Here is a 13019-nt window from a genome sequence, read left to right on the forward strand (position 1 = left end):
ATTTGTGGAGGCAACGTTCCTCTGCATTTATTCATTTCTTCCATATTTGTAAATTTTGGAGAAAGCTTGTTAAACTGCTTTGAGAAGATCCTTGGTATATAAAATACTAGGACGACCCTACAATATGTACCTGCGTATGTACATATTGTAAAAACAATGGTTCGTCCAGACAGTCTTTTGAGTTCTAAAGTTCAAAGACTGGAATATTGAGTATCACGTTAACATCAGTTGTGTAGGCATATACTTTAAGTCTTGTTATTAAGAAAGTCCAAGACAATACTTCAGTGTAATGTAGAAAGAGTTCTTTAGACAAATTGATATATCCAACATTGTATCATATATTCAAGTACATTAAATGTTTCTGGGGGGTTTGCGTGGCCATGCTGAAAGAAAAAGTACTTGTGCCAAGGGGAATCAAATAGAGTGAGAAAGTATGTTAAATTATATGTAAGTGACAAGGATGGGCAAAGATTCTTCTGAAAATTTAGTCAAGCAGAAAAAAAAGAAGATACTCAATGACATTTTGGCCCATTTGTGTTTCATGATTAAACCCATGGTGTATCATCAGAACAGGCAACATTAGCAGAGCATCTGATGACTTTATAGAATATGTAAAGAAGAAATTATTATAACTATGTCTGCAAAAAAGTGCATGAAACATCATGACTGGCATCATTTGAGACTTAGTGTTTACAGTGAAGAGTAGTTCATGGGAGAGAATTTGTCACAGTTAGTGAGCTTTCAGCAACAAATCTAGAAATAAGAATAAGCAAACAGTGTCAGGGCATACAGCGATATGGATGTCAGCGATGTCAAATGTGTCTTCTGCATCGTAGACTTACTTCTGTTGAGTTGTGAGCAGGACGCAAGAATACGCATTGTGTGGACCAGTGAAAGCTATATGAAATTGACAAGTCAGAGGATTGTACAGGGGGTAGATGTACAAGCCTTTAGGAATTTGATTGATGAAATCCTTAGGGTTTGGTAAAGAAGTTTGGAATAAGGCTGTGACAACCAGCAATGAATTCAAAATTTCCTGAACTCTTGATAACACTGCAAGGACATTGCATGTGGTACAGAAATGGGCTCTTTTTCGAGAATAAACTAAAACAAATTGTCAATACAAATTATGTAGAAATTCTAAACCTCACATGAGAATAACACATTGTCATGAGGCACTGGGGTGTTTAATGCAGTCAACTGTCTTAAAGTATATTGTTTAATAAAGAACTTTATTTTAAAGTTAATTAGAAAACGTATCTGTCAGTTACAGGGGGCCCATCTAGATGACATAGTGTATCTGTAAAAACAATATAAATGTAAAAATCCTGTTCTGGGACAGGGAGCATATACTACTACTCTAATGTGATGAGTCAAAATTACACCAAATCCAGTTTGTCTGTCCAGCTGCATTCACGTCCGTTCAGCAGCACCTTGATATCTCCACCTCTCTAGTAATATAATGGACTCACTGGCTTGTCCACTATATAAAGTCAGTGACGAAAGTGGTTGACCAATGGTATATGCATTGTGCTACACTTCATTTTTCTTCGATGTTGCACAATTACACATTTTGCTGGTTGAGTTGTCTGACCTAGGTATAAGTTACAAGGACACCATAAAGCTGATGTTAGTTTGTCATCTTGCTTGTGCATTGTGGTAAACAAGAGTTTTTGAGCTTAAGTTTCGATCTTACACACAGTGCAAAGGCTACATTCATAGTGCCTCATCACAGACGGAAGCCATCTCTAAGTGGTGGTGGTGGGCGCCTGTTACTGTTTTGGCAATGTCTGGACCAAATGGTGTCTGATATTTCTGGCCTTATTAAAAGCAAAAAGGGTTGCTGGAGGTCAGTCTTGTTTAATGACAAAAGTTTAAATATATTACTGTGTGGACAGAACGTGGAGGCACAGACCATTCTGTTGTTGGTGGTCTTTCTTGGACTCTGTGTCAGAAGGCTCTTTCATGCATGGTACCACACAAGCTTGAATGTTCTGGTGATAAGCTTCTTTGGATAGCCTCTGGCTTTCAATGTAGAAGTTAACTTTTCAACAAAGATAAAAAAAACTATATCCACAGTTACAGTTGCCCCATAAGTATAGAACTGGCCAAAGGATAAATTATCCTTGAGGATCGTGGATGTGATGACTTTGACTTTGTACTTTTAATATTTTTATTAACTTTCACTTTTAAACATGTCTTAGACAGTTATATGTGATGCAGCTCATAGGATGTCAAGATTGCTAAATAGTTATTTAGACATTTTTAGGAAAAGCTTCAGGGGTTAGATGGTGTATCTGTGATGGCAATGCTACATACAATCCGATCACAAGCCAATCATTATATCTGTTTTGCATTATCAACTCTTCAGGTGTGAGCAGGGAAATTAAAACATATTAACTTAGCATAACCTGATATTGGTCAAAGAAATCTACTGACTAACATGTTGGTCTTTGCTAGGCAAGGGAGAGAAGTAGGTAGCTATAGCATGTGGTGATGACTTTGATGCATAATGAGTGAGTTACGTTCAGTGGATTGGTGTACAGAGATGGCCATCTATTTTTCAAATGTCATGCCAAGGTAATTGATCACTTGGTTGTCAAAGCTATGCGTAACATTCAAATCGTCATTGATATTATTCACATAAAACAGGTTGAAAAATATAATTTATATGATGTTTCCACTTGATTCCCTCAATGGATTAGAATAGGGGTTGCCCCTCCTGAGATTGGCTGGACAGGTCCTGCTCTATACAACAGAGCTATGAGCTGGGCCACCTTCAGCAAGCTAGCTGTCATAGTGAGATATCTCCAAGGATACCAAAATGATTAGACGGATGTGTTTCACCGCACTCTCTTGTGCCGCCACAAATGGCAGCTGCAGCAAGACCAGCTGGATTACACTTTGTGTGTGGGGCCATCCCACACAAGATCTATTCATCACTTGCCAGAATAAGAAATGCCAGTACAACATCAGCAGTTTCTGACAGCTATATTCCAGGTAGAATGCCATCTCAATGACCTAGTTAAACGTCTTTGCATATGCCTTTTTTACTTCCTGTGATCCCCAGAGTGCTGAGGAAGGCAAAAGCTGCTCACTGTTCCCTGAAACTCATTGTGCTAGTGTGGCCTCACCAGTACTGGTACAGTGACCTGAGGATGTCTGTGCATCCAGGAATCCAGCCGAATGTCCTCTCTAGACACACAGCAGGAGAGATCTTTTATCATGAACTTAAGTCACTGAGCCTGACAGCCTGGTAGCTGACCCCCTCAGGTGTGGACATTCCAGCAGACTGCAGAAATATACTTATGCAGGGATGAACATCTGCTACAGCAAAGGCCTAAAATGCCACATGGCAGTGTTTCTGCAAATATCCATACAGCTGCCACAAGTGCTTCCCTGCTTTCTGGAACTAGCCAAAAGTGGTCTGAAGTACTTTTCAGTGAGAAACCCAGCAGCAGGTTCAAAGTCGGGAAGACCGAAAACACTGCATAATCTTTATTTTCACAAAAGATCATAAATAAGTGAATGAAAGGTCTTTTTAGGCCTTCTGAGATGAAAGCCGCCCTCCAGTACCATGGGAACTGAGTACTGTACTGAGTCAACTCATATTGCCTCCCTTGGAAACAATACACAAGACGGACATCAAATTAATTTCATGGAAAAACGTGTTATTGCTTGCCCAGCAGTAATACAAGGGCAGCTACAGGCATTTACTAAAAAAAATAAAAAAATAACCCTCACTACGATTTACTGAAGACAGTCATCTTACAAACTAACCCAAAGTTCATACTTATTCTTTTTCCATAACCTGACAACATCTGCGCAGAGATCTTTGAACTTGCTGGTTATTGTAGGACATTAAGTTTTTGATTGAGGGAGATGAAGACTCTTCTCAAATAACAACCACAATCCCCATCAGGGTAACCCACCAAAAGTTACTAAATGAACCAGTGCTTAACCCTCTGGTAGTTTGGAACAAAAGTAGTCTGGCTCAACTTAGAGGCAATGTGTAAATTATTTATGCAACACTCAAACAGTAATAAAGTGAAAGCACTACACAAGAAAAATCCCTCACCAGTTTAGAAAAACATAATACATTTTAGCAAATAAAATAACAGAATGACAGAATCTAATTACTTTAGCTGGAGATATGCATTTTCAAAGTTTTAGGTAAGCATGGTGCCTAACCGCACAAAGCATCACTACTGGTCATATTGTTGTGCTTGACAGGGGGAAAGTCACAGGTTCAGGCCTACCGCAATGGAGCGTGGGCTGAATACAGCAACTAAGTTAGTCACACTGACAAAGTTACCTTCTCAAAGTCTAGCGCATAGAGTCCAGGAGGAGTTAGCAAGGAACATGGAAAGCGTTGTGGACAGTCGTCATGATAGTGGGGCAGGTGCAGTCTCAAAGTGCCTAAACCCTTTAAGATATCTCCCTTTCATTGCAAAGGAGTGCACACTGTTGCCAGCCAAGAGTACAGGACCTCGGGTGGGGTCTTATAGGGATCAGGGACTCACTCTAGCAAAGACCAGCAGGGCTCGGGCATGTCCAGTGGCAGTATCCGTTGCAGCAGGACAGCTGGGCAGTTGCAGGAAGGCCTCTGGATTTAGTTGTGTCCCTATAGCTCAGAACAGGAGGCCATTCAGCTAGCCCTTGGAGTCACTCTGGTGGTCCAGGGTTCAAGGAGCAGGTCAATGCTTCCTTCCTGAGGTAGCAGGGCATTCCTTCCAGCAGTGGGGAAATCCTTGTTCTGGTTCATAAGTCCAGAAGTGATCTGATGATTGGTTCGAGAGGTCCATATTTATACCTAGTGTCAGCTTTTTGAGTGGGGGGGCTACTTACACTACCCCCACATCGGGTTCTGGAATGTTCCCCCCCCTCCAACTCTCTCCCCTGTCAAGACTCTGAGTAGTCTAGGATGAAAAAATACTTTTGTCAAATTCCTTTGTGTGGGTGTGCTGGAGGTAGCCTTTCGAAATGTCTGTGGGGCAGGGAACATCTCCTCCCCAACCATCCTGGCAGGATGGCCGGTCCTGACAACCAACAACCCAATCCTTTCCTTGTCTTACTGTCTGGGAGCAAAAAACAAAAGCCTACTGCCAACTAGTCACAGTCTTGTGGCTCGGGATACAGGCAGCAGACACCAAATCATCAGGACAAGAAAATGCCAGCTTTCTAAAAGTGACATTTGCAGAATTGTGACTTAAAATCAAACTTTACCATTAAAGAGGGTTTTACATTAGAATTGTGTAAACATGCTGTTCCTATCTGCTCCCAAACTTGTCAAAGTTATCGCTAATTAGGTATGATAAGGTATCTCAGTGTTATCTAATGAGAGAGATAGGCCTTGCAATAATGAAAGACGACTTCAAGAGTTTATGATTACCAGGACATGTAAAACTTAAACCCACATGTCCTACTTTTTAAATGCTATGCATTCTGCCCTATAGCCCTTAGGCCCTCCTGTATGGTGACCTAGATGTGTTAAAAAGGAATGTTTAGGCCTGGAAATAGGTTTATTTTACCAGGTCAAATTGGCAGTTTATAACTGCAAAACAGATTACACTGGCAGGCCTGAGACAAGTTGTAAAAGGCTACGTGGTGGGGGACGCAATGAGTGCTGCAGGGCCACTAGTAGCGTTTGATTTACATGCTTTGGGCTCATGGAGTATACCATCCACTAGGAAATCAAAAGTGAATTAAATGTGTCAATTAGATGTAGGCAATTATACCATGTTTAAGGGAGAGAGCATGTTGGCACTGCGTAGCTGTGGTAAAGTGCATAGAGTGATGATGGCAAAAAAAAATGAATTCTGCAAAACAGAAGGGGTGAAGGCAAAAGGTTCCGGGGGTGACCCTGCAAAGAGGGTCCGGTCCAGTAAAGATTGAGAGGGGACATCAGATTCTTCATTGACAGGACAAGACGTGCCTACCTCGGACCATCCGTTTGTTTCCTTTAGCCATCAAGGAACAAGCGTCCAAACAGGGGATTTCATATTTGCTGTCAGATTGTATTATCCTCTTCTGCAACAAAGCTCCAGGACAAAGTCGAGGGTGCATTCCACCAGAAGCATGAGTACAACTACTGCACTGTACGCCGGATTGCCTTGGCAATATATCTGCTATGCCGCAATGTAGAAGAGTCGCATGTTCACCAAGGACTACTGCCTTTATGTGAACACAGCAGCATCTGATTGTGATGAAGCATGGTGTGTCCTCTGTAACCTGTTACAAGAAAGTTGAGCCAGCTTTGCACTTTATTCTAACTCTATTTATTGCTTCCTATTCTCGTTCAAGCGTGTGAGTGTATGAAGGATCCAATGCTGGAGAAGCAATTAGTTATTTACCTGCGTTGGTATCTTTAATATATTCACATGTAACCCTTGTAAGAGGCTGGCCTGGCTTGTAGTGGGTACCAAAGGTACTTACACCTTGTGCCAGGTTCAGTTATCCCTTAATAGTAGAATAGTGGTGTTCGATGGCATATGTTGCTGCAGATACACATGTTTCGCACAGTCCGCTGCCTGGTGTTGGGCTCGGAGTATTACAAGTTGTTTTTCTTCGAAGAAGTCTTTTTTGGTCACGGGACCGAAGGACTCCTCCCTCTTCGGCTCCATTGCGCATGGGCGTCGACTCCATCTTAGATTGTTTTTTTCCGCTGTCGGGTTCGGACGTATTCCTTTTCGCTCCGTGTTTCGGTTCGGAAAGTTAGTCAGAATCTCGGAAGAAAGCGTCGATATTGTTCCGTTCGGTATCGGGATAGTTACGTACATCGACACCGATCATCGGAAGACTTTGGGGTAGCTTCGATTCCCCCATCGGGGCCTGGTCGGCCCGACCGCGTGCGACATCGAAGCCGATGGAACGGACCCCGTTTCGTTTCTGCCCAAAATGTCACAGTAAGTATCCTTATACAGATCAGCACTTGGTCTGTAACTTGTGCTTGTCCCCCGAGCACAAGGAGGATACCTGTGAGGCCTGTCGAGCCTTCCGGTCCAGAAAAACACTCCGGGACCGAAGAGCCAGGCGTCTACAAATGGCGTCCACGCCAACAAAACAACGTTTCGACGACGAAGAGGAAACATTCTCGGTTCCGGAATCAGAATCCGGAGACTCCGACGTCGAACAACAGCAACAAACAGTGAGTAAGACGTCGAAAATTAAAACCATCGAAAAGACTAAAGCCCAGGGGACGCCACTGCCAACAGGCCATGGCTCGACCCATAAAACCGGCGACCCGTCGAAGGCGCCGAAAAAGGGCACGCCCATAGCGAAGACACCCGACTCCGGTCGAGGGACCGCCATGGAGCAACCTCAGAGCCGAGATAGCGGCTCCGAGAGGCAAAAACAAGATGCCGGCACCGAAAAACATCGGCACCGAGACACACTGCCGAAAGCCACAAAAATTCTGTCGGTGCCGAAGCCGAAAAAAGATTCTCTCTCGGCACGAAAAGTTCCACACCTTCATCCTACACAGAGGAACAAGGAATAAGTGGCCAGATGCACAGATTTGGACAAGAGCTCCAAAGTGTAGAATCAGACTACACACAAAAGAGACTACATCCAGCAAGACACAGGGAAGATATCAACCCTTCCCCCAATAATGAGGAAAAGAAGGATCGGACTTCTCAAGAATGACGCACAACCACAAGCCAAAGTGGTTAAAAAAGTCACGCCTCCGCCCTCTCCACCACAACAGGCATCGCCGGCACAAACACCGCCACAAATGCACTCACCAGCGCAAACTACCATAAGTCAAGATAATCAGGATCAAGACGCTTGGGACCTATATGACACCCCAGTGCCGGACAATGATCCCGATTCATACCCCACAAAGCCGTCACCGCCAGAGGACAGTACCTCATACTCGCAACTGGTGGCTAGGGCTGCAGAATTCCACAATGTCCAACTGCATTCCGATCCTATAGAGGATGATTTTTTATTTAACACCCTCTCGGCTACACATAGCCAATATCAATGTCTCCCAATGCTACCAGGGATGTTACGGCACGCAAAACAAATTTTTGAAGAGCCCGTAAAATCAAGAGCCATCACCCCAAGGGTGGATAAGAAATACAAACCACCACCCACAGACCCATTGTTTATTACTTCGCAGTTACCACCTGACTCCGTAGTAGTAGGGGCAGCTCGCAAGAGAGCAAATTCCCATACATCTGGCGACGCCCCACCTCCGGACAAAGAAAGCAGAAAATTTGATGCGGCAGGAAAAAGAGTAGCATCACAGGCAGCCAACCAGTGGTGCATCGCAAATTCTCAAGCGCTGCTGGCCAGATATGACCGCGCACACTGGGATGAGATGCAACTTCTCGTAGACCATCTTCCCCAGGAATACCAAAAAAGGGCGCAGCAAATAGTTGAAGAGGGACAAACGATCTCAAACAATCAAATCCGCTCTTCACTGGACGCAGCCGATACTGCAGCGAGAACAGTCAACACTGCTGTCACCATAAGGAGACACGCTTGGCTCCGCACTTCAGGCTTCAAACCTGAAATCCAGCAGGCTGTCCTTAATATGCCCTTCAACGAGAAACAACTTTTTGGCCCTGAAGTGGACACAGCCATTGAAAAACTTAAAAAGGACACAGACACGGCCAAAGCCATGGGCGCACTCTACTCCCCGCAGAGCAGAGGCTCTTTTAGAAAAACTCCATTTAGAGGGGGGTTTCGTGGCCAACCCACAGACACCACCAGCCAACAAACAAGAACCACACCATATCAGGGTTCATTCCAAAGGGGAGGTTTCAGGGGATATAGAGGGGGTCAATTCCCAAGGAGTAGGGGAAGATTCCAGACTCCAAAAACACCTCCACCTAAACAGTGACTTTCAAGTCACACAACCCCTTCACTCAACACCAGTGGGGGGAAGACTAAGCCAATTCTACCAATCTTGGCAGCAGATTACAACAGACAATTGGATATTAGCAATAATCCAACATGGCTATTGCATAGAATTCCACAAATTCCCACCAAACATCCCTCCAAAAACACGCAAAATGTCACCACAACATTTAGAACTTTTAGGACTAGAAGTTCAAGCACTACTGCAAAAGGATGCAATAGAGTTAGTACCAGTACAACAAAAAAACACAGGAGTTTACTCCCTGTACTTTCTAATTCCAAAAAAAGACAAAACATTAAGACCAATATTAGATCTCAGGACACTAAATACCTACATCATATCGGACCACTTTCACATGGTCACACTACAAGACATCATTCCACTGCTCAAACAGCAAGATTACATGACCACATTAGACCTAAAAGATGCGTACTTTCATATACCGATACACCCTTCTCACAGAAAGTACCTAAGGTTCGTATTCAAAGGAATACATTACCAATTCAAAGTGTTGCCATTCGGAATAACAACTGCACCAAGAGTGTTCACAAAATGTCTAGCAGTAGTAGCAGCACATATCAGGAGACAACAGATACATGTGTTTCCTTACCTGGACGATTGGCTAATCAAGACCAACACAGTAAAAAAGTGCACAAACGACACCACATATGTCATACAAACCCTTCACAAACTGGGTTTCTCCATCAACTATACAAAATCACACCTCGAACCGTGTCAGACACAACAATATCTAGGAGCAACCATCAACACATCCAAGGGAATTGCCACTCCAAGTCCACAAAGAGTGCAAGCATTCCACAAGGTAATAAGTGCTATGTTTCCAAACCAAAAGATACAAGCAAAATTTGTGCTAAAACTTCTAGGCATGATGTCATCATGCATAGCCATTGTCCCAAACGCAAGACTACACATGCGACCCTTACAACAGTGCCTAGCATCACAATGGTCACAGGCACAGGGTCAACTTCAAGATCTGGTGTTGGTAGACCGCCAAACATACCTCTCGCTTCTATGGTGGAACAGCAACAATTTAAACAAAGGGCGGACATTTCAGGACCCAGTGCCTCAATACGATATAACAACAGATGCTTCCATGACAGGGTGGGGAGCACACCTCAATCACCACAGCATTCAAGGACAATGGGATGTACACCAAACAAAATTTCATATCAATTACCTAGAACTGTTAGCAGTATTTCTAGCGTTAAAAGCCTTTCAACCCATAATAACACACAAATACATTCTTGTCAAAACAGACAACATGACAACAATGTATTATTTAAACAAACAAGGAGGAACACACTCAACACAATTGTGCCTCCTAACACAAAAAATATGGCAGTGGGCGATTCACAACAACATTCGCCTAATAGCACAATTTATTCCAGGGATCCAAAACCAACTAGCAGACAACCTTTCGCGAGACCACCAACAAGTCCACGAATGGGAAATTCACCCCCAAGTTCTGAACAAGTACTTTCAAATTTGGGGAACACCCCAGATAGATTTGTTCGCAACAAAAGAAAACGCAAAATGCCAAAACTTCGCATCCAGGTACCCACACCGCGAATCACAAGGCAATGCTCTATGGATGAGTTGGTCAGGGATATTTGCATACGCTTTTCCCCCTCTCCCTCTCCTTCCATATCTAGTAAACAAGTTGAGTCAAAACCAACTCAAACTCATACTGATAGCACCCACATGGGCAAGACAACCTTGGTATACAACTCTACTAGACCTTTCACTAGTACCGCATGTCAAACTACCCAACAGACCAGATCTGTTAACACAACACAAACAACAGATCAGGCATCCAAACCCAGCATCATTGAATCTGGCAATTTGGCTCCTGAAATCCTAGAATTCGGACACTTAGACCTCACACAAGAATGCATGGAGGTCATAAAACAAGCTAGAAAAGCTTCCACTAGACACTGCTATGCATCTAAGTGGAAAAGATTTGTTTGCTACTGCCATACCAATCAAATCCAACCATTGCATGCCTCTACAAAGGACATAGTGGGATACTTACTACATTTGCAAAAAGCGAATCTTGCTTTTTCATCTATAAAAATACACCTCGCAGCAATATCTGCTTACCTACAAACTACTCATTCATCGTCTCTATTTAGAATACCAGTTATTAAAGCATTCATGGAAGGGCTAAAAAGAATTATACCACCAAGAACACCACCAGTTCCTTCATGGAACCTTAACATCGTCTTAACAAGACTCATGGGTCCACCTTTCGAACCCATGCATTCCTGTGAAATGCAATATCTAACCTGGAAAGTCGCATTTCTCATTGCAATCACATCCCTCAGAAGAGTAAGTGAAATACAGGCATTTACCATACAAGAACCATTTATTCAAATACACAAAAATAAAATAGTTCTAAGAACAAATCCAAAATTTCTACCAAAAGTAATCTCACCATTCCATTTAAATCAAACAGTAGAATTGCCAGTGTTCTTCCCACAACCAGATTCCGTGGCTGAAAGGGCACTACATACATTAGACATCAAAAGAGCACTAATGTACTACATTGACAGAACAAAGCTAATCAGGAAAACAAAACAACTGTTCATAGCTTTTCAAAAACCACACATAGGAAATCCAATCTCTAAACAAGGCATTGCTAGATGGATAGTCAGATGTATTCAAACATGCTATCTTAAAGCCAAAAGAGAATTGCCTATTACACCAAAGGCACACTCAACCAGAAAGAAAGGTGCTACAATGGCCTTTCTAGGAAACATTCCTATGAGCGAAATATGTAAGGCTGCAACCTGGTCTACGCCTCATACATTTACTAAACACTACTGTGTAGACGTACTAAATGCACAACAAGCTACAGTGGGCCAAGCTGTACTAAGAACATTATTCCAAACTACTTCAACTCCTACAGGCTAAACCACCGCTTTTAGGGGAGGTAACTGCTTTATAGTCTATGCGAAACATGTGTATCTGCAGCAACATATGCCATCGAACTGAAAATGTCACTTACCCAGTGTACATCTGTTCGTGGCATTAGTCGCTGCAGATTCACATGTGCCCTCCCGCCTCCCCGGGAAGCCTGTAGCCGTTTAGAAGTAGATCTTAAATCTTAAACATTTGTACATTTGTAAATAATTATTATAAACTTTTTATGTACATACGTATTCACTCCATTGCATGGGCACTATTTATAGCAAACAACTCCATCCTCACCCTCTGCGGGGAAAACAATCTAAGATGGAGTCGACGCCCATGCGCAATGGAGCCGAAGAGGGAGGAGTCCTTCGGTCCCGTGACCAAAAAAGACTTCTTCGAAGAAAAACAACTTGTAATACTCCGAGCCCAACACCAGGCAGCGGACTGTGCGAAACATGTGAATCTGCAGCGACTAATGCCACGAACAGATGTACACTGGGTAAGTGACATTTTCAATTTCTAGCAGCTTAGGCTGATAGAAGGTAGCTATGTCAAAGCAGCTTAGGCTGAACTAGGAGACATGCAAAGCTCCTACTATACCACTTATAGCATATGCACAATATCATAAGAAAACACAATACACAGAGTTACTAAAAATAAAGGTACTTTATTTTTATGACAATATGCCAAAAGTATCTCAGTGAGTACCCTCAGTAAGAAGGTAAGTAATATACACAAGTTACATGTACACAAACCAAAATTAGGTAAGTAAGAGTCAGAAAAGTAATGCAAACAGTGTAGAATTACAATAGGTTGCAATAGGCAAGCATAGGTATAGGGGCAACACAAACCATATACTCCAAAAGTGGAATGCGAATCACGCTTGGACCCCAGACCTATGTGAGTTTGTAGAGGGTCACTGGCTGGGACTGTCAGAAAACAGTCAGGGTGTCCAAGATACCCCACCCCAAGACCCTGAAAAGTAGGAGTAAAGTGCACCTACTACCCCAAAAGAGCACAATAGTGATAGGGGGATTCTGCAACAACAACAAACACCAGCAGTGCACTGACAACGGATTTCTGGACCTGAGGACCTGCAAGGCAAGGGGACCAAGTCCAATAGTCGCGACAGTGTCCAGGGGGGCAGGAGCCCAGGAAATCCCAGATGGAGGTGCAAGGAAGCTGCCTCCGGTTGGAAGAAGTTTGGAGTTCTGCAAGA

General features: G+C 43.1%; 1 protein-coding gene across 1 annotated transcript in view; it reads left to right on the plus strand.

Annotated features, from left to right (window-relative positions):
• Window positions 1-13019, plus strand: part of EXOC3 (exocyst complex component 3) — a 334614-nt gene that overhangs the window by 163807 nt on the left and 157788 nt on the right. The window lies entirely within an intron of this gene.

This window comes from Pleurodeles waltl, chromosome 2_2 (assembly GCF_031143425.1).
Source record: "Pleurodeles waltl isolate 20211129_DDA chromosome 2_2, aPleWal1.hap1.20221129, whole genome shotgun sequence".
NCBI lineage: Eukaryota > Metazoa > Chordata > Amphibia > Caudata > Salamandridae > Pleurodeles > Pleurodeles waltl.